Source organism: Thalassophryne amazonica, chromosome 11 (assembly GCF_902500255.1).
Source record: "Thalassophryne amazonica chromosome 11, fThaAma1.1, whole genome shotgun sequence".
In the NCBI taxonomy this organism is placed as follows: Eukaryota; Metazoa; Chordata; class Actinopteri; order Batrachoidiformes; family Batrachoididae; genus Thalassophryne; species Thalassophryne amazonica.
The window spans coordinates 57,964,676-57,987,872 of NC_047113.1; the positions used below are offsets into that span (position 1 = coordinate 57,964,676).

General features: G+C 40.1%; 1 protein-coding gene and 1 long non-coding RNA gene across 3 annotated transcripts in view; both read right to left on the minus strand.

Moving 5' to 3' along the window:
* Positions 1 to 23,197, minus strand: part of diaph2 (diaphanous-related formin 2) — a 1,163,737-nt gene that overhangs the window by 916,055 nt on the left and 224,485 nt on the right. The window lies entirely within an intron of this gene.
* On the minus strand, positions 6,139 to 15,601 carry LOC117520541. Its single transcript, XR_004563678.1, has 4 exons — positions 15,469 to 15,601; positions 8,253 to 8,262; positions 6,225 to 6,229; positions 6,139 to 6,149 (listed from the first exon to the last, which is right to left on the minus strand). It is a non-coding gene; the product is annotated as an uncharacterized LOC117520541 (long non-coding RNA).

Genomic DNA, 23,197 nt, shown 5'->3' on the forward strand with positions numbered 1-23,197 from the left:
GAAGCCTCACAGGACATGCTGGGGCATGTCCAGCTCATGCTCAATTTCTCGGATAATCACACGACTGAAAAGCAACCGAAAGCTGTCTGAAATCCACCTGAAAGCCGTCCTGTGAGACCAACACAGAGGTGGTTTTGTGCCGCGTAATGAACGGCTCCGTGGCGCCTCCCTCCGCTTTTCTTTCCATGGAAAAACCTCCTGTAACAGTGGAATGTGCCGAAAAAGTGCTGATGTCCATGCCTTCTGCCTTTTTGTGAAAGTCAGATGACATCCCGGATCAACAAAGCCTTCACGTTGGAAATGATCTGGTTGTTTCAGCGGGGTTTGAGCCTGTCGATCAGCGCTGGGAGCGCGGCGCGCTCTCAGCAGTTGTGGGCGGTCTTTAAACCGTCTGGATCACTCCTTAATCTGTGTAATCCCCATAAAATTGTCCCTGAAACCCATATTAATTTTCTGAACGGTGTCCACCTGGAGGTCTCTCATAGTTTCTGGAAAAAAACTGATGCAGCAAAGCTCCAAATCGTTCAGACATTTATTCGCAATAAAAAAACGACGAGAGGGGTGGACCAGTGCTCACACAAAGCCTGCTCACAGGCGAAGGACGCAACCGACAGAAAAAACTCACGCATGCGCACGAAGGTTCAAGCTTGGGTGATGCAATCACACGTGATTCAAATCCATATGGTTTTTGAAAAAAATAAAAAGGTCGGATACTTTTCTAACAGACCTCGTATATATATCTCCAGATAATGAGTGGCAAAAAGACAGGTGTGAGCAGAAGGCACCAGAAAGAGGGTATGGTCAGGGAGAGAGGGAGAGAGAGAGAGAGAGAGAGAGAGAGAGAGAGACACGCCCACATCCCAGAGAGACAGAAAACCCAACACAGGGAAAAAGTCAACCAAGAACATAGTCAAAAGAAAAAAAAAAACAACCACTCAAATAAAAACTAATCAAAACCCCGAAGCAGATCAACTTGTGCCATGACAAGGTTGCATCTCCATTATTTTCAAATGGAATCACTGTGAGCTGTAATCGCTTCCTGTTTGCTCTATAATGTCCTGGTTATTGTCCTTTAAAACACTGTTGTCATCTTTGTTCCAGAGTAATACATTAAGATGTCTGAAATTCATTTTGTGTTTATTAAATTCCACGCAGATTAAACGTAGCAGACACAGATTATTTGGAATAGTTGTTCTGGCAAGATTTCCCAGTCTCTCCTGCCATCTACTGGCCAGTATTGTTAATGGCAGTATTATAAGGTTATATCAGACGGTTGTCTAATCACAACTTGACTTTTGCAAATGGCTTTTTTTTTTTACATATGAAAAAATGGCATATTTTACAAAAGCACATTTAAATGTAAACCAACACACATGTCACATTATTGTGTTTGCTTTTACACAGAATGAATAAGTCAACCAATCAGTGTTAGCGGAGGCTATTTTACCCATAATCCCTTTGGCATCTCTGTGTGTTTGTTACAAAACTTCAATGACAAATGAAAGAATTGTCATTAATGTAGTTATTCTATACAGCAGGGGTAGGCAACCTGTTCCAGAAAGAGCCATGAGGGTGCAGGTTTTCTTTGCAGCCACTGACTCCACCAGGTGATTTTACTGATTAATATCACTTTGAGCAGATGGAATCAGTTAATCAGTGAAATCACCTGCTGGAGTCAGTGGCTGCAAAGAAAACCTGCACCCTCATGGCTCTTTCTGGAACAGGTTGCCTACCCCTGCTATACAGAATAATTTCATTTATAAATCAAAACCATAAGTCAAAACTGCTTTATTTTCCAAGACCTCTGCCTCACAGCGGAACTGCTGTATGCGGTTAAGGAATAATGATTTTTTTTTTTTTTTTTTTTTGTGACAACCTGGTGGTCAGGCTCCTTTTGCTGCGGTAGAGTAAAATAAAGCAGGGGGCACAGTGCACAAAGACAGAAGTGGTGATTTCATTGTTTGGGTTTGTGATCGTGGTGTTAAAACTCAAATTTGAAAATTATCGGTTTGCTTCCAATAAATCTTTGGGTGGTTTATCGGTTTGGCTTTCAGTTAGCTGATTAGCTGTTATAGAAGCTAACTTTTTGGTTAGCTGTGCCCACCACTGGTTGTGACTGATAACTGCAAGATAGACAAACGGGCATAAAATTGGAACCTCCATCCAATTTTGGTGGTGTAGGTACAGTAGTGTTCAGAATAATAGTAGTGCTATGTGACAAAAAAGATTAATCCAGGTTTTGAGTATATTTCTTATTGTTACATGGGAAACAAGGTACCAGTAGATTCAGTAGATTCTCACAAATCCAACAAGACCAAGCATTCATGATATGCACACTCTTAGGGCTATGAAATTGGGCTATTAGTAAAAAAAAAGAAGAAAAGGGGGTGTTCACAATAATAGTAGCATCTGCTGTTGACGCTACAAACTCAAAACTATTATGTTCAAACTGCTTTTTTAGCAATCCTGTGAATCACTAAACTAGTATTTAGTTGTATAACCACAGTTTTTCATGATTTCTTCACATCTGCGAGGCATTAATTTTGTTGGTTTGGAACCAAGATTTTGCTCGTTTATTAGTGTGCTTGGGGTCATTGTCTTGTTGAAACACCCATTTCAAGGGCATGTCCTCTTCAGCATAAGGCAACATGACCGCTTCAAGTATTTTAACATATCCAAACTGATCCATGATACCTGGTATGCGATATATAGGCCCAACTCCATAGTAGGAGAAATCTGCCCATATCATGATGCTTGCACCACCATGCTTCACTGTCTTCACTGTGAACTATGGCTTGAATTCAGAGTTTGGGGGTCGTCTCACAAACTGTCTGCGGCCCTTGGACCCAAAAAGAACAGTTTTACTCTCATCAGTGCACAAAATATTCCTCCATTTCTCTTTAGGCCAGTTGATGTGTTCTTTGGCAAATTGTAACCGCTTCTCTGCACATGTCCTTTATTTAACAGAGGGACTTTGCAGGAGATTCTTGCAAATAAATTAGCTTCACACAGGCGTCTTCTAACTGTCACAGCACTTACAGGTAACTCCAGACTGTCTTTGATCATCCTGGAGCGGATCAATGGGTGAGCCTTTGCCATTCTGGTTATTTTACTATCCATTTTCATGGTTGTTTTCCGTTTTCTTCCACGCATCTCTGTTTTTTTGCCCATTTTAAAGCACTGGAGATCATTGTAGATGAATAGCCTATAATTTTTTGCACCTGCGTATACGTTTTCCCCTCTCCAATCAACTTTTTAATCAAACTACTCTGTTCTTCTGAACAATGTCTTGAACGTCCCATTTTCCTCAGGCTTTCAAAGAGAAAAGCATGTTCAACAGATGCTGGCTTCATCCTTAAATAGGGGACACCTGATTCACACTTGTTTGTGCCAAAAAATTGACGAACTCACTGACCAAATGCCACACTACTATTATTGTGAATACCCCCTTTTCTACTTTTTTTTTTACTAATAGCCCAATGTCAGAGCCTTAAGAGTGTGCATATCATAAATGCTTGGTCTTGTTGGCTTTGTGAGAATCTACTGAATCTACTGGTACCTTGTTTCCCATGTAACAATAAGAAATATACTCAAAACCTGGATTAATCTTTTTAGTCACATAGCACTACTATTATTCTGAACACTACTGTAAATCCATAACAGAAAAATGAGAGTGACTGAGACAGTTCCAAATGAGATAAAATGCAAAATGTACACCAAATAGGCTTTCCAATATTAAATTCAAACGTCCAAAAAGTCCACAATCCAGATCAGATCCAGATGAAACTTTTTTGGGCAATAGTGAGTGCCAGTCTGCACCTCATTTTCAAATATGAAAACGGCTGGGGCATGTTTGATTAAGATTTAATGTATAATATACATAAAATGGGGTTTTGCAACGGCAACAAAATCTGTAATCTGCATCAGAGCCAGATCAAACTTTGTCCATTGATAGAGGATACCATTCTACATAACACTCTCAAATATGAAAGAAATTTGATCTTTTTTGACAGAGGTATGAATTTTTGATCATTCACTCAACGTTAATGAGAGTAATTTTTCCAATTTTCCAAGATTTTTCCTGACTCTGACCTATGATCTTGACAATTGAATCACTTCTTGCCTATCAGTATATGAATCTTCAGTAAAAATTTCATCATGATATATGAAAAATTGTGGGGTCCAGGCTGTTCACAAACAGACAAATGGGGGCAAAATTATTACCTCCTCCAACTTCACTGGCAGAGGTAATAATAATATTGATGGTGGTGTCATAACCACTACACTTTAAAGCAAAGTACAGTGAATGTAATGAAAAGCAAGTGTAAAAAAAAGTTTAAATGAATATATTTCTTTTAACAAAATTGAAATACTTTATTAGAGTAGTCGCTGTCACACACTGGCTTGTTACTACATTTTTTATTGTTCTCATAGGGTATGCAGAAATGAAAAGGAAAGAAGATATGCATGGCTACAAAAGCATCTGTCGTACTTAGTTTTGATTCAGTTATGAATCCATTCGTTTTTCTAAACCAGACCAGGCAATTACAGCCTTCATTCATTGCATTTTTGGGGTATTTTTTCTTTCTTTCTGTCTAGTAGTAATATGCAAAGAAAGCACTCATTATTTTGCGAGTGGATCTCCATACTCAGAACTTAATGAAACAGAGAGTCACAAATAGGCTGTATAACCACTGGGCCTAGGAAAGACAATGCTATAAAAAGCCTACTGTTTTCATTTTATTTTCACTGATGAGCATAAATTGGCACATTAAAACCTGCAGCCCAAAGTAGCATTTCAGTATTACGTTCTGTCTGTGTGGAATTGCTGTGGCTGCTTTAAAATGTACGAGGTCTGTCAATAAAGTATAGGTCCTTTTTATTTTTTTCAAAAACTATATGGATTTCATTCATAGGTTTTTATGTCAGACATGCTTGAACCCTCGTGCGCATGTGTGAGTTTTTCCACGCCTGTCGGTGACGTCATTCGCCTGTGAGCACTCCTTGTGGGAGGAGTCGTCTAGCCCCTCGTGAGAATTCCTTTGTCTGAGAAGATGCTGAGAGACTGGCGCTTTGTTTGATCAAAATTTTTTCTAAACCTGTGAGGCACATCGAAGTGGACACGGTTCGGTGAAAATTTTAAGGGCTGATGAGAGATTTTGAGGTGATACTGTTGCTTTAAGGACTTCCCACGGTGCGGGACGTCGTGCAGCACTCCCAGGCTCCGTCGTCAGCCTGTTTCAAGCTGAAAACCTCCACATTTCAGGCTCTATTGATCCAGGACGTCGTGAGAGAACAGAGAAGTTTCAGAAGAAGTCGGTTTCAGCATTTTATCCAGATATTCCACTGTTAAAGGAGATTTTTTTAAGACGCGTGTGGGGGGATTGCAGCGTCGGCTCGCAGCCGCCGCGACGCTCCGCCACAGGAAAAACACCTCCGTTGGAAGCCTTAAGGACAAGTTGGAACATGTCCAGCTGTTAAACAATTTCTCATATACTCACTCCACTGAAAGCCATCAAAAGCCGCCTGGACTTTACAAATGGTTATCAACACGGACGTGTTTTTCCTGTGCCGCCGCACCGCGCCAGCTGCGTCCCAATGCGCGGACCCGTCGGCACGTCATTAAAAAAATCTCCTTTAACAGTGGAATATCTGGATAAAATGCTGAAACCGACTTCTTCTGAAACTTCTCTGTTCTCTCACGATGTCCTGGATCAATAGAGCCTGAAATGTGGAGGTTTTCAGCTTGAAACAGGCTGACGACGGCGCCTGAGAGCGCTGCGCGACGTCTCGCACCGTGGGAAGTCCTTAAAGCGACAGTATCTGTTATGTGTCAACGCGAGTTGAGGAGCGGACCTGCGTCAGACAGAACCCAGTGCTAAAAATAACCAGAAAGCGGTTCCAAACAACAGAAACAATTTATTTTTCACCTGTGCATAACAATGTGTACAAAACTAAAACAACATCCTTCTGGTGGAGTGACTGTTGGCACGCTCTTTAGCGCCCAAAAGGATAGAAGCCCGGCGTTCCTGGACCCACTACCACCAGACAAACACCCCCCAGGTGGACACGACAAACTGACTCTCTGTGAAGCAAAGAAGAGGTGAGGTAAGTCAGCAGTTACAACAATATCTTTGAAAAGACACACGCTATCAGCAACACATTCAGGTCTGTATTTTTTTAACTTTATGCAAATGAGCAGCTTCTCACAAGTGGAGGATCACTTATCCTGCACGCCACAGCAGTGAGAAGCAAACTGCACAATTCTCATCACAATTCCAGTATACTGCGTAACAAAACACCAAGTTACTATCAACAATTAGTCGAACACTTAATCACCTTTAATGTGTGCTGACAGCATGTGTCCTCACCCTTCCTTGCTTCACGGGCTCGATGTGTCAAACCCAGGCGCGGTCCTCAGCGTCTCACAAACGGACATCACAAGGTCGAGTTCCCGGCAGTTCTGCTTGAATCACACATGACTTAAATGCAGAACGCCATCCAATTATCTGCTTCAGCTGAAAGTCTTTAAGGTTGCATGTGAGCACCAGTCACAGGTGCTACACATGATGTTGATGAGGGTGAGGACTCTTCAGCCAGCACCTTCTCCACAGACAAATCAGTTTCCATGCCACCTGAAGAGCAAAGAAAAGAAAAGAACACCAAAATATCCAGCCACACCCCCCAACACACAACAGTATCACCTCAAAATCTCTCATCAGCCGTTAAAATTTTCACCGAAAACCAGCTTAATTTTTCGAACTGTGTCCACTTTGATGTGTTTCACAGGTTTAGAAAAAATTTTGATCAAACAAAGCGCCAGTCTCTCAGCAACTTCTCAGACGAAGGAATTCCAACGAGGGGCTGGACGACTCCTCCCACAAGGAGTGCTCACAGGTGGATGACGTCACCGACAGGCGTGGAAAAACTCACGCATGCGCACGAGGGTTCAAGCATGTCTGACGTAAAAACATATGAATGAAATCCATATAGTTTTTGAAAAAAATAAAAAGGACCTATACTTTATTGACAGACCTCGTATGTGATGTTCGAGTTTACTTTCTCTTGTAATGTCTGTTTTGTAAAACATTTATTTGCATTTGTAGTTGGAAAAAAATAAATCATCACAGGCATCATAGGCATTGTGATTCATGCAAAATAAAGTTGAAATTCAGATATTTTCTTTTTTCTGTGGTCAACTTTTCCTGAATATTATGGTAATCTGTGGAGTGTGTTTCCTGCAGCACGCACATGAACAGGAGTTTGTCTTCCTCCTTCTCCCCTCTCTGGCAGGGAAAAAAAAAGACTTCCCCTTTATCACTGGTGGAAAAACGCATGACCTAAACCAAAAACGGAGGAGATCTCACCAAAAATCCACGAAAGACAGACTAAAGTGCCAACACTCTCTCCAGGTGGACAACAGGAAGAGTGACACTCTTCCTGTGGGTCAGGAATGTGGCCCCTCTGTCTGGTGTTGGACAGGAATTGTTTTACAAGTGGCACAAATAATTTGGGCAGCATCTTATTGTTTTGTAAATAGTTGTACAAAAACGCCTGAAGGATTTCCTGCATTTTAATTGTACATGTTTTTGAAATTTACAATTTCTATTTGCATTCTAAGCTCTAAAAATGGTTTGTTGAACATGTTTGTCATTTTCACAGTAAACAAAAACTTTTTTCAATTTTCTGAAAAAAAAATGACATCAAACAAGGCACAGAATACAGTTTTGTTTTTTTGTTTTTTTCAGGTAAATTATAATGGTAAAACCAAAAGTAGTCAAAAATGGCCAATTATACCCTGGACCCCAGAGGGCTACTATCCATTCCTGCATTTTGGACCTGCAACACATTCCAAAAAAGATTGGACACTGACAATATATTCTAAATAAAAAGATTAAATCATTACTTTTGCAGCCAGTTTTCTTGAGACAAGTTAGGAGATTTATGCATAAACAATTCCAAGTCACTGAATATGTCATGGACTTGAATTACATCAATCATTCAGAAATGCAAACAGTATGGTACTGCATACTAAATCTGTGTCAAGTAGGCAGTACTTAAAATTTAAGTGACCGTGCTGAAAGGAGACGAGTGGGAGAAGCCACCAAAACACCTAGAAAACTCTGAAAGAGTTACCGGCTTCTATGGTTGTGTTTGGAGAAAATGTGCAAAGTGTAACTTTGTTCTGTTGCACCACCACGTACACAGATTGATGAAGAAGGGGTACAGAGGAGGATTTTCTTAAAAAGAACACATAAAAAACTGCAGTTTGCCAGAAGGCACATGGGAAAAATTACTCTAGATTTGATCTATTTTCCTGTTTGCAATCCTGCAAGAAGTATGCAAGAGGTAAATGTTGCACCATTCACAGTTTTTCCCCTCACATCCAGAGAAGCTTATACTTCTTTCAGAACTGTTATGGGTGCCTTGGTGGCTTCCCTCCTTCCTGCAACATCACTCAGGTTTTGAGAAACCTTATCTGACACAGATTTACCATGCAGTACCACAGTGTTTGTATTTCTTGATGCTTAATGCAAATAAAGTTCAAAACATAATCACTGACTTGTTGATGTATCCATTCCCTGAATTGTCTTAAGAACCCTAAAAATTTGCCCAGTGATTTCATGAGTCCATAAGCTCTTCCCTGGCATGTAATGAATGTTACTACCGAGACATGTAGGTATGTGTCGGGTGTCTGATTTTAATGATAAACAAATAATAATAAAATCAAAATAATAATAATAATAATAACAGTGTGTATATGATAACAACAACCTAAACAATCTATAAATACATTAAGACAGCTAATTAAGATTAAAAATTACATAATTAACAGGAAATAAAAAGGTTGAGTTCCTCTTCTAAAAATTGTTGAGGTGTAAGGTTTTAAAAACATTCAGGAGTGACACCCCATTCCAACTCTTTGTTTTAATTTATTACCACCCTTGAAAAATGTAAGCTACCTATTTTATAAACACTACCCAATCTAGAGCCCGTGGATCCCCACAGGAAACACGCTACTTTATACTATTATAAAGCTGAATTAAAACCATTTTGGAATGGACTGTTCTCACAGCAGGGCAGACTGAACAAAATTTACTTTGAAGTAGACACTCTTGCTCTTACATTGCAAAATACACCTGTAGTGTAAACTAAAGCAGGAAAAAAAAGCAGCAAAACATTCTTACAAGTCACTTCTTCAAATACAAATAGAAGATGAAAAAATTTAGCAATGTAGCAAAATGTAAATAAAATTTATTTTTAATTTTTGGGTTACTAATATATTTTACACCCATCATTAAAATATTTTTGGATCGTGCAGTTGATGTAAGGTAACACAATGAATGGTGGGTCACATGTACATTGTGACATCCCACTGCTGCACACGTGAATAAAACAATATTCTTTTCTCCTGGAGTGTGTCATTGTGACAGCCTTGAGCTGAACAATGGGCCCCTGGTAGACTGCCCTGTAAGCACTGTAAGGAGCTTTACTACTATAAACAACAGCTCTTCTTCACAATACGTTGGGCTTTACATTGGTGGATACCCATGAACTCTGACCCAAATAAACATACATGGGTAAAAAATAATGTGTACCAGCAGTGCTGATTTAGTTTGTTATAACCACCTCTGGGTACATTTGATGGCACAGAACTGATAAGAAACCATACTGGCTATGATCTTTGAGCATAAATTTGCTCAAAAGAGCAAGTTTAAAAGAAGGGCATCAATCCTAAATCTCGCAACTGATGCAACATAGAGAGAATCAGTCTGTTGCACGTGCAACCTCATCTTCCAAGGCAGTCCTGTCATTGCAATGTAAAGGCAAACTGTGTTGACATATGGATGCAAGAATAGGTGCACACAGTCTCACATACACAAACATACATGCACACACACACACATGCCTGTGCAGTCAGGGTACTTAACTGTCTGTCAGATCACATTAGGGCAAAAGAAAAAGCAGTCTGTTGAAGGGTAAAATGGCCAACTGGAATAAGCGCGTGCCTGCCTGACTTGATTATCACCTTCTGCCAACAACAGGGTAAAGTTAATGAGGTTGTGCTATGGTCCTATCACTGCCAACCCTAGTGTTCTTTAACACTATATATTCCCATTTCCCGTGGAATCATCATGAAGGCTGCTCACTGCCACACTTTCTCTAGAAAGATAATGCCTACATGTGTCTAGGTTCATTAATGCAGTCGCTGAAGGAAGACGTGATGGAAAGCATGAAGGCATGGTAACATGACACACATTAATGAACAATGTGTTGTGAAGTCACATGTCCACTCCAGCAAAACAGCAATAAATTTAGGGGGGAACCTATTTTTTCTGGGTCAAACCCAAGTCTGTCTTGTGATAACTCCATAACAAATTCTGGCTGATCCAACATACACATACACAACATACACATCCATCTCTCAACGCAGACCTTGACTTACTTTCGAATAGGTTTAATCAGGGTAGACTGAAATATCAGTGAGTGCCCGAATACATGTCTCTCTACTCTACAGCAATCAGGAGGAGCCACTGGTTCTTCGGGACACATCTCTAGTCATCATAAGGCTGAAGTGAGGACATACAGAGAAATTTACAGGCAAAAGGTGCACCGTTCATCATTGCACTTCCTGCTGGAAATCACTTCAGAAATAGACCAATGTCCAAACTACAATTACCTGCTGAAGCACAGCAGCACAAAAATAATGTGGTCCCCTCATATAAAATCACATCATGTTAAAGAAGTGTGAAAACTGGACTGAATTTTACAGCAGGCAAAGGACACGAACTGGGGCTGGAAAAGGTGCTTGAAATAAATATCAATGTCAATGTCAATTTTATTTATATAGCACATTTACAACAACAGCAGCTGCCCAAAGTGCTTCACAGTAAAAACAATATCAAAAACCATACCACAAAAAAAAAAAAAAACAAAGCATTAAAATTCCAAAATATACAAGGACACATAAGACCAGACACACACAGCTTAAATTGTATTAAAAGCCAAAGCATAAAAATGAGTCTTAAGAACAGATTTAAAAGACTCTAGAGTTGGAGGAGCTCTGATGTGCAAAGGCAAACTGTTCCAAAGTTTAGGCCCAGTCACCGAAAAAGCCCGATCAACTCGAGTTTTTAATTGAGATCTGTGCACATTTAATAAAAGATGGCTCTGTCATAATGATTTCCAAAAATCAACATTTAGTGTAATAGATAAAATGTATGCCAAGTTAATTAAAGCCTATGTGTGTTGAACATGTCAAGTTGAATGGTATGTTGCAGCTTTCATGGAATTAAATATTTGTTCCATCGAAAGAATGTAAAAACAATCATTATTTGTTTTATATAATGGCTAAAATAGATTCTTGTCATTTGATATTATATTACTTTATAAACAACAGAAAAGGGACTTACATTTTGGTGTGTCACTGCACTGACTTTGTGTACTTCCAAAAAAAAAGAAAAAAAAAAAAAAGAAGAGTTTGTGTACTTCCTCACTCCAGCGAAAAGTTACGCCAGAAATTTGTCCAGCTTTGGTGCATCACTGCTGCTCTGACATCAACAATCCAAAACGAACTTTAAATAGGAATAATAATTCTGGTGATGTCCGCGACAGCGTACTTCCAAAAAAAAAAAAAAAGTGTACCTCCTCGGTGTAGTGAAAAAAAAAAATCACGTCAGAAATTAGTCCAGCTTTTTATTTTAGCTTCTTCCTAACAGCTCTTAATGCCTCCAAATGGATTACAGCGCAGTGGATTTGTTTTGTGTGAGTGTGTGTGTGTGTGTGCTCGGACAATTAGCACCGCCAATTAGCTCGTCCAAATCATTGTCTATCAGCAAAACAAACTCCGCATGTTTAGCTAAACACTGCCCGCACTAGTTTACAGGGTGTTTTGCAGAGTGCCAAATATATGGAACCAAATTTGCACGCTACATGGAATCAAACTGCACTCTAAGGCCGGGTTCACATGGCAGGATAATTAGGCCGATATCGGACTTAAGGACGCCCCGACAATCGTGATGACGCTAAAGATAATCTTATCAGATATTCCTGTCATGTGTGGTGTGTTAAGAGCACTCTGATCTGCTCGGAAGGGCGTCAGGAACGCTCCGATCGCAAATCGGGGATATTCAACATGTTGGATTTTTTTGGCCTGATATCGCAGCGTGTGTGGTGTCCTCCGACCATAAACGAGCATGCAGCCTGCTGAATGTGACGTGCAGCCAATCAGAAAGCGAGGTGACGGACGTACGGAGCGGAAAATAAAATCAAAATAGCTGTTCTGACTTACCAGAAAGTCCAGTGGTCACACTGTCTCCACTCCTTTAAAGAGCACCTTTTCTTTTTCTTTTTGTATCATTTTTTTTCCCTCTGTTGTAAATAGTCCACAAAGTACCTCCGTTTGTTTACTCTGGTCACGTTTAATTTCGAGAGATTTTGCGAGATTTCCTGTCTGAACTGTAAATGTTCGTGTGTGAAATCTGTTCGTGTGTGGTGTTGTTGTCCTTACCGTGTAGCTGAACACCACACACTGTACGACCGAACCTGTTAGATCCATGATTTTTTATCTTCATGTGTGTGGTCTCTCAGGTTTGGAAACCTACAGATAATTTTAAAATCCTGTTGTGTGAACCAGGCTTAAGTGCAACGTAACACAAATGGGATGAATAATCCATCTCACGTGACATACAATGCACCAATCAAATGACAGGTATTATGTAACTCAGCCATTACATAATACCTAATAAACCATGATCCCCAATCCACATAATTTGCTTGCCGAGCAAAAAAACTGTGATTTCATGCGAATCGAAAAGCAATCAGTTCTGAAAGTTGTGTGATATTTTCCGCGCTTGGAGTGTGTTTTTAGTGTGTGTGGTGGAGTGTTTTTGCATGTGTGGTTACTGTGTGGTGTAGTTATTTTATTTATTTAGTGTGTCAACATAATGAGGAGATTGGAACTACGCGTCAAGTCTCTGTCTTTGTTTTTGAACTGCATGAAGACGATCGAAGCGTAGAGCACGTCATCAGAGTCTGAACCAGAGCATGATCAGTCTGATGATGAAGTAGACTTTATTGCTCTGGTCTGAAGGAACGAGAGCAGGTAGATCCACCGATCTGTGTGCACAGTGGACCAGACTGCAAGCTTCTCTTTCCATCTTCTCCAGGACCCTGGCGCTGCAGAACTCTGCTCCAGCGCCAAGTCCTGGAACACAGCAGGGTGGAGCCACACACTGCCCCAACAGTCAGCAGGCTCCAGGGACGGAGAACACAGGATTCCAGGTCGAGACGTTCCCCTCAAAGTTTTTTTCTTTTGGGCCAGTAACTCTGCCAGGACAGTCTGTACGAACACCAATAAAAAAAATGCTACAAAAACAAGGAATTAGGAAAAAATGCACATGGATATTGGGGTGGAATATCTGTACAAATTTTTGGGGTTTCTGATGTGCACTGAACAGGAATTGTTTTGCTGAGTAGCACAAACATAATTTACGTGGCATCTTATTACATGTAAATAGCCACAAAAAATGCCTGAAGCATTTCCTGCATTTTAATGTGAATTGTTGCATATAGCTCTGTTTATGCTACATTTTTTACATATATTTTTGAAATTTACAATTTATTAATTTGTTCTGGTTAGAATTAGGTTTTGGGGTGAATTGAGGGTCACTGTTTTAATGCAGTATGTCAGAATGAATGAAAAACTATAAGGTCACACAGGTGAGGTTCTGCCAAAAAAAATGACACCAAACGAGGCCAGGTAAACAGTGTTTTAAGGTAAATTATGAAGGTAAAACCAAAAGTAGTCAAAAACACCCAAAATACCCAAGACTTCCATAAAAGAGAAAAACTCTTTGGAGTAAAAACTAATCAATTTCAGATTGTGGAGGTACCTTTGCAGGAGAATGAAGTTCTACGTAAGCCTTAAGGTTTCTGTTGCTTCCAGTCTTAGTGGATGGTGGTGCAATTTGGACACTAAGTCTCTTCATAGAATACCTGGATACTGTTGCCGTGATGTGCATCCAAAGAACAGTTATTAAGTAAGACCCAGATGAGGCAAAGTAAGTGTAAACAATAAAGGTAAAAAAACATACGGAAATTTCATATACGCATCACAAATGTATTTGTGCTCATTTTTTGTGTGAATGAGCAAGAAGTTTACATGTCCTCCAGTAGAATCCTAGCTGGCAAATACATTACATTCCTTGTCTTGTCAGAGATCTCATGCTAGGTTTTCTGGTTTATTGTGACAAATGCAGTATGTGGAGTAGGCTGTGATATGCCAGTGGACAATTTCCTGTAGTTTCAAAACTTTCTGCTATTGTTATTACCATTAAGTACAGCATCCTTTTCATTGTGCTGCCTCAGCAGGTGAACTGCCACTGTGGTTCAAGTGCATATTGAATCTTGTAGGTGTGCTGTCTTAGTTATGAAGTGTGCACACATACAAGACGCTTAGAATTAATGCAAGATACATGATATGACACGTGTGTGTGTGTGTGTGTGTGTGTGTGTGTGTGTGTGTGTGTGTGTGTGTGTGTGTGTGTGTGTGTGTGTGTGTGTGTGTGTGTGTGTGTGTGTGTGTGTGTGTGTGTGTGTGTGTGTGTATATTTACATGCAACACATGCAGGAATGTGTTTGATTTAATGCTGAATTATCACCTGATCCTGTTGTGAACTGAGTATTTTTGTGAGGATTTAACCTTTCAGCAGATATAATTTGCCTTCTAAAATATATGAGAGAGAGAATAGGGAAAACATTTAGCTTCGACGCCCTGCCGTTACTGCAACAGTATGTCAGTAAACTTGAACATGGTGTTAACAAAACTCTATTTAATGTAATCATGTTGTTGCCATCTATAATTCAAGAAGGACTGTTTAGATTCTATTACGGAATTCCAAATCAGCTTCATCGTCATGCTCAGATTTATGATCCTAACAAGAGGACTGTGCATTAAAGTCACACTATACAATTTTCAGTGATTGGCATGAAAATCATCATTAGCATCCAGTCTCAGTAATACAGTCATAACTTGATGGAAATTCAGCAATAGTATCAATGTTGCTCCAAACAGAATGAACGAGGGTGAGGGAGAGTGCATGTGGCAAAAAAGCCTTTTTGATCATCTTCCTAATTACGTCTATAACAATGCCCAAGATGTCTTGCTCAGAATCAGTTTGAGAATATGCAAATAGGGAATGCTGCAGTGCAGCTGTATGCTGAGCATGGGCAGAAGAAAAAAGTGCACTGTGGCGCTTTCTTGTTTTGAATTTCAAAAGGAAAATGAAAAACATTTCCAAGGATTCTCTTTACAACCCTAGGCATTAATTCTGCATATGGCAATCAATTATAGAGATCTGAATAGCAGATTTATCTATGGAGAGAACATCTGGAAAGGAGCACTTCAATGAGACTATTGTATCAAAAAGGACTCCTCTGTAGAAATTAAATGCCAAGCTGTGAAACTAAGAAAGAACCAGAGCACCGCACTCGTAGAGGCAAACCTCTGCCAATATTAGTTTCCAATTCAACAAAATTCTACCTTGGAAATTTTTTTCAAGGTCAAAGTCCTGTTAGAACTGGCTTTTCACAAGCTAAATTATATACAATGAAATGTCAGGAGCATGTATTAAGTTCACGTACTTGAATCAATTTTTTTTTTCTTTCAATTTCTTTCACATAATTTTCACAGAACATTGGTTATCTCTGCTATGCAAAATTTGTAACTGCTTTTTGACACTTGGTTTCCGACTGATAACTGGAAGACAGGCATAAAATTGGAACCTCTGTCCAATTTTGGTGGTGTAGACAAATCCATAACAGAAAAATGAGAGTGACTGATGCACTTTTGATTGAAATATAATGCAAAATATAGACCAAATGGGCTTTTCAATATTACATTCAAAGGTCCATAAAATCCACAATCTGGATCAGATCTGGATCAAAGTTTGTCAGACGATAGTGAGTGACAGTCTGCACATCACTTTCAAATATGAGAGTGATTGGGGCATGTTTGATTAAGATATAATGTAAAATATACATTAAATTGGGTTTTCAATTTTAAATTTAAATGGCCACAAAATCTGTAATCCGGATCAGATCCAGTTCAAACTTTGTCAGTTGATAAAGGATACCATCATACATAACACTCTCAAACATTAAAGAAATTTGATCATTTTTGACAGTTATGAATTTTTGATTTTTTTCAATTTCACAACCTAAAACACATGAACTCAACAGCAAATATGAACAATGACAACATTAACAGGTTCAACAATAAGCTAGACTCCAAAGACCATACCTGTGTTGTGCTGTGAAATCCATAAGGCTGAATATATTCTTAATCTCACAAGGTTTAACACCTCCACTGCTGTCAGTTGTGAAATAGCAATTTGTACTAACTGTTAAGTGTTGAGCAATGGGTGCGAATACTTATGTACGTGATTTCTTAGTTTTTTTTAATTTTTAATAAATTTCCAAAAATTAAAAAAAAACTTTTTTCATGTTGTCATTATGGGGTGTTGTGAATAGAATTTGGAGGGAAAAAATTTATTTACTCCATTTTGGAAGAAGGGTGTAACATAAAATGTGGAAAAAGTGAAGCGCTGTGAATACTTTCCGGCTATACTGTATGCTGTAGACTACATCTTTGCATTTAAAGTAGATGCATTCAACAATGTGGACCATAGTACATTTTTTATGTGGTGAGCAGGGTGAGCATAAGATTAATGGAGTCTGTTCATCAGTAGGTCTTCAATATTTTAATAAGCAACCCCATAAATACCCCATAAATATTTAGCTCTGAAATTTTAGGTTCTGGTAGACATGGTTGAAGACCAGTGAACCTCCTATTTTGGACCATCTTGGCTTTTTTTTTTTGCATGCAGAATGACCAAAACATAAACTGGCCTGGCCACAAAGGCCATGATTGCTCGTATCAGCGCAGATAAATTTTGTGTTCTAAATACATGCATCCACCTCTGGCAAATGCTGTAGAGACCCCACTAAGACTGCTTCATTAAATGTCAACATATTCTTCTGCAATGTACAGAGTTGGACTGGAAGAACATCACAGCTTTGTATCTCTTTTTTCCTTTAGTCATTTTAAGCTCTTTCAGTTTCAGTATATATATATATATATCCATCAACATATACTCAACAAAAATATAAATGCAACACTTTTGGTTTTGCTCCCATTTTGTATGAGATGAACTCAAAGATCTAAAACTTTTTCCACATACACAATATCACCATTTCTCTCAAATATTGTTCACAAACCAGTCTAAATCTGTGATAGTGAGCACTTCTCCTTTGCTGAGATAATCCATCCCACCTCACAGGTGTGCCATACCAAGATGCTGATTAGACACCATGATTAGTGCACAGGTGTGCCTTAGACTGCCCACAATAAAAGGCCACTCTGAAAGGTGCAGTTTTATCACACAGCACAATGCCACAGATGTCGCAAGATTTGAGGGAGCGTGCAGTTGGCATGCTGACAGCAGGAATGTCAACCAGAGCTGTTGCTCGTGTATTGAATGTTCATTTCTCTACCATAAGCCGTCTCCAAAGTCGTTTCAGAGAATTTGGCAGTACATCCAACCAGCCTCACAACCGCAGACCACGTGTAACCACACCAGCCCAGGACCTCCACATCCAACATGTTCACCTCCAAGATCGTCTGAGACCAGCCACTCGGACAGCTGCTGAAACAATCGGTTTGCATAACCAAAGAATTTCTGCACAAACTGTCAGAAACCGTCTTAGGGAAGCTCATCTGCATGCTCGTCGTCCTCATCGGGGTCTCGACCTGACTGCAGTTCGTCGTCGTAACCGACTTGAGTGGGCAAATGCTCACATTTGCTGGCATTTGGCACGTTGGAGAGGTGTTCTCTTCACGGATGATGCGAAGGAGATGTGTTGCACTGCATGAGGCAAATGGTGGTCACACCAGATACTGACTGGTATCCCCCCCCCAGTAAAACAAAACTGCACCTTTCAGAGTGGCCTTTTATTGTGGGCAGTCTAAGGTACACCTGTGCACTAATCATGGTGTCTAATCACCATTTTGGTATGCCACACCTGTGAGGTGGGATGGATTATCTCAGCAAAGAAGAAGTGCTCACTATCACAGATTTCGACTGGTTTGTGAACAATATTTGAGGGAAATGGTGATATTATGTATGTGGAAAAAGTTTTAGATCTTTGAGTTCATCTCATACAAAATGGGAGCAAAACCAAAAGTGTTGCGTTTATATTTTTGATGAGTATACATACACATATATATACATATATACAAACTTATACACACACATATACATATATATACATACACATATACGAGGGCTGTCAATAAAGTAACGGTCCTTTTTATTTTTTTCAAAAACTATATGGATTTCATTCATATGTTTTTACGTCAGACATGCTTGAACCCTCGTGCGCATGCGTGAGTTTTTCCACGCCTGTCGGTGACGTCATTCGCCTGTGAGCACTCCTTGTGGGAGGAGTCGTCCAGCCCCTCGTCGGAATTCCTTTGTCTGAGAAGTTGCTGAGAGACTGGCGCTTTGTTTGATCAAAATTTTTTCTAAACCTGTGAGACACATCGAAGTGGACACGGTTCGAAAAATTAAGCTGGTTTTCAGTGAAAATTTTAACAGCTGATGAGAGATTTTGAGGTGATTCTGTCGCTTTAAGGACTTCCCACGGTGCGAGACGTCGTGCAGCGCTCTCAGCTGCCGTCATCAGCCTGTTCAAGCTGAAAACCTCCACATTTCAGGCTCTATTGATCCAGGACGTCGTGAGAGAACAGAGAAGTTTCAGAAGAAGTCGGTTTCAGCATTTTATCCGGATATTCCACTGTTAAAGGAGATTTTTTTAATGAAAGACGTGCGGACGGATCCGCGCGTCGGGACGCAGCCGACGCGGTGCAGCGGCACAGGAAAAACACCTCCGTGTTGATAACCATTTGTAAAATCCAGGCGGCTTTTGATGGCTTTCAGTGGAGTGAGTATATGAGAAATTGTTTAACAGGCAGGACATGTTCCAACTTGTCCTTAAGGCTTTCAACAGAGGTGTTTTTCCTGTGGCGGAGCGTTGCGGCGGCTGCGTCCCGACGCGCGGACCCGTCCGCACGTCTTTCATTAAAAAAATCTCCTTTAACAGTGGAATATCCGGATAAAATGCTGAAACCGACTTCTTCTGAAACTTCTCTGTTCTCTCACGACGTCCTGGATCAATAGAGCCTGAAATGTGGAGGTTTTCAGCTTGAACAGGCTGATGACGCTGCCTGAGAGCGCTGAGCGACGTCTCGCACCGTGAAAAGTCCTTAAAGCGACAGAATCACCTCAAAATCTCTCATCAGCTGTTAAAATTTTCACTGAAAACCAGCTTAATTTTTCGAACCGTGTCCACTTCGATGTGTCTCACAGGTTTAGAAAAAATTTTGATCAAACAACGCGCCAGTCTCTCAGCAACTTCTCAGACAAAGGAATTCCGACGAGGGGCTGGACGACTCCTCCCACAAGGAGTGCTCACAGGCGAATGACGTCACCGACAGGCGTGGAAAAACTCACGCATGCGCACGAGGGTTCAAGCATGTCTGACGTAAAAACATATGAATGAAATCCATATAGTTTTTGAAAAAAATAAAAAGGACCGTAACTTTATTGACAGCCCTCGTATATATACACATATACACACATATATACACAAACAAATATACACCTACACATACCTACTTACATACAAAATACTATATATTTACATTTATTTAATTATATAAGCCCTGCTATCCAAACTTTCACCACCTTAATTAACTGGACTACATGTTAGACATGCAGCATTTCTACACAAGAAAAACCTTGAAGGTCCAGATCAGAATCTACTGGGATCGGGCACAGATGAAAATGAGGTATAGGATGACCATGGACATGACTGAAGGCACAAGAAAGCTAAATGAAGACTATAGTAGTTTTGTGACAAAAGGTGGCAATGTACCATTTATGAAGCAGATATCATTTTGTTCTTTTCATTTCTGAAAAGGAAGCTGGGAACCTTTTTCAAATACCTTTCCAGCTAATCAGCAGAAATAGGTTTTAGGCAAACCAGGAATTTAAATGTAAAATAATCTAGAGTTAAAAGTATACACAAACACAAGGGCACCCACAGAAAAACCATCAAGAATACAAACATTCACAGAGGCGCGAAGACACAAGCTAATATACGAATGCCACAGCCAGCTTGCCATTTCTCTGCGGACAGGAGGAACACTCCCGCCACATCATCTCAGAGTGCTTTTCATCACACTGTGACAACATGTCAGCTCCAGTCCCCATCACTACGCCACAGTGCATTGATATTCACCAACTGTGTAGCAGCCTGGGACATAATACAACCATGCCAAAAAATATGACACTGGAAGAATAACTCCACAGCATTTACTCTGCCTACGTACACACAGTCACAGGTGGACACATACGCGCACACGTGAGTGCACACGTGCCCATTTTGCTTAATGGATAAACACAGTGAGCACTTTTGGGAATGCAAAGACTGAAAAAAGTATATTATTTCTGTTATTGTAAGATGATTTTTAAAACAGCTCTTGGAATGATTTTGTTCTCCGTTTCAGATTTATTTAGACTTTCTAAAAGTGCATCTTTTATCACCTCGATAGCAGATTTCTGGGATCCTCTGTCAACCACCTGTCAACTGCAATCATAGACAGATTTACTTTGGTACTGACAGTGTCAATTCTCTACATTCATTCCACATTGCTCTCACATGCAACCTTTAAAATTACAACTCAGCACCTACTTACTTACTTTTAAGTCCTTGAGGCAAAGAAATGGGGACTTCAGGTGAAAAGGGGGAACAAAAAAGAAATATGTACGCGTGTCTTGGCAAATACTGTATGTGGGAGTGTCTCTGAACTACCATGTTGTGAGTAGATTCTTGAATTTTTGATCTGTCATTTGTTAAAGAAAGGAAATGCTGCAATAAAGCAATCACCTGAGGCGCCACACAAAAACACAAAAGTGACTAGTAAATACTTTTATTACATTGCCATTACATGAGGATATTAGAATTTTTATGAATGCATTTACATGGCAAGGCTGCAGCATAAAAAATCCGAATAATGCTGATCTCCCTTGACGTAGAGGGGATATGAAATTGATGAGCAATCAAATAGGAAGCCAACTCAATCTGCTCAACAAATATTGCCTGTACTGGAACACCAGGTAAGCATGTAATGAAATTCCTAGTGTAGTCTAAAAATACTGCACGAGAGTGTGATTATGCATCCTCTCTTTTGACTGCTCTGCGTCTCATGCACAAACACAGCCCCGAGTTTGAATACAAACACACTGGCTGGGGAGATGCATTCAGTGGAGCAATTAAATGTCCCTTTGCATCCTGCATACAAACTGTCAGCCAAATCAGACTCTAAAGGTATCCTCAGTGGAAAGGAGGCTGTGTGGATTGTGCGGAGCCACATAGCTGCTTCACCAGCTGAACTACTGGGCTTGTTAAAGTTGATTTATTAGACCCCTGTTTACTCTGGCTTTTCCAGGCAAGGCAAGGTCAACAATAATGGTCCTCTGAATGGGAATAAATCTCAACCTGGCTACATGGCCACCGCCGCTTTTCCCCGGCAATCTTTCATAGCATACAAGATCAAATCACACCTTCACACCAAAACACCAACACAATTCTCATCCCCTTAGTAACCAAGGTATCACATGGGATCATTCTATATTGGTGTCCCATTGAGTTTGGTTAAGCACATCATCCCTCCTTTCCCTCCCACTTCGTATTATCACTGCTTGATGTTGCATCTATTCGTGCATGTGGAAGCAAACAAATGTTGAAACAAGCAAGTTTTTAATTTTTACATAGCCTAAGAAGTAGAGAAAGGGAGGCAAAAGTCTGAATATGATTTCAGTACCTATACCCATAAGAAAGTCCCTTCGGCTGCTCCCTTGTTTGCACTCAGGGTCACCACAGCAAATATGAGGCGGATATGTATGTTGATTTGGCATGTTTTATGTCCCAAATCAATGCCAGATTCCTTTCCTGATGCAACTCCACATTACATGGAGAAATGTGGCAGGGATGGGGTTTGAACCACCACCACTACCCACTGTAAACCCCAACAAGTTGGCAGAACTGCTTTGTTGATTTACGACTGACTTGGCACTGGAGAGAGACGTTGCACTGATTAATGAAATACAGATATTTTAAGCTTAATTAATTAAATTTTTTTTTATATATATAGTGCCAAATCACAACAAAAGCTGCTTCACACAAGTAAGGTCTAACCTTACCAACCCCTAGAGCAAGCACATAGGTGACAGTGGTAAGGAAAAACTCCCTCTCATGATATTGAGGAAGAAACCTCAAGCAGACCAGACTCAAAGGGGTGACACACTGCTTAAGCCATTCTAACAATTATAAGGTTTTGCAAAGTTTTACTCTGTTTCTGAAAAACAGAGCTGCAAAACAATAACTTAGCATCAGATGATACAGTAAACAGCTGAACCACATTCATAAGCTGGTGTACAAGATGATCAATGTCAAACTTACAAGAACCACAAGATAAAGGTAAAATCTGGACCCAGTAATGGCATCCTGAAGAAGCTGGTAACACCAAATGGGGAACAGATGCCAGAGCTATTCGAAGTACAGAACTTGCCCTATGTTCCTCTACTGCAGACAATGCATCTCCTGCAAAGACTGACCCAGTCCTGAACAATGCCTGCAGAGCTATCTCCAGATGGTTAGGACCAACAAGAGTTGACAACATATACTTGTATGGCATTGTTCCGCCTAAAAATGGGAGGAAATGACCTTCTCCATTCACTTACCCAGTATGCATAAGCCTAAAATACACCCAAATCATGACACCTCTTCCTTTATTGCACAGAACTCCTTGATGGTGCTGCCTATAACTGATGGATGGCCTTGTGGTCCCATCATCTTCAAGCAGTGCCACACAAGAGCACTTTCCCAGGTCCAAGAAATATATACCACCAGTTTAGAATGATGCTTGGCTAATTTGGTTATGTTTAATTCGCCTCAGAGCAGGGAATGGACAAGAGAACAATCTCACGCAGAAATGGGAATACAACAAGAATGGAGAAACTGACTGCCACTTTGAAGAGGAAGGGTGCACCTGCTGGTCAACCCTACATCT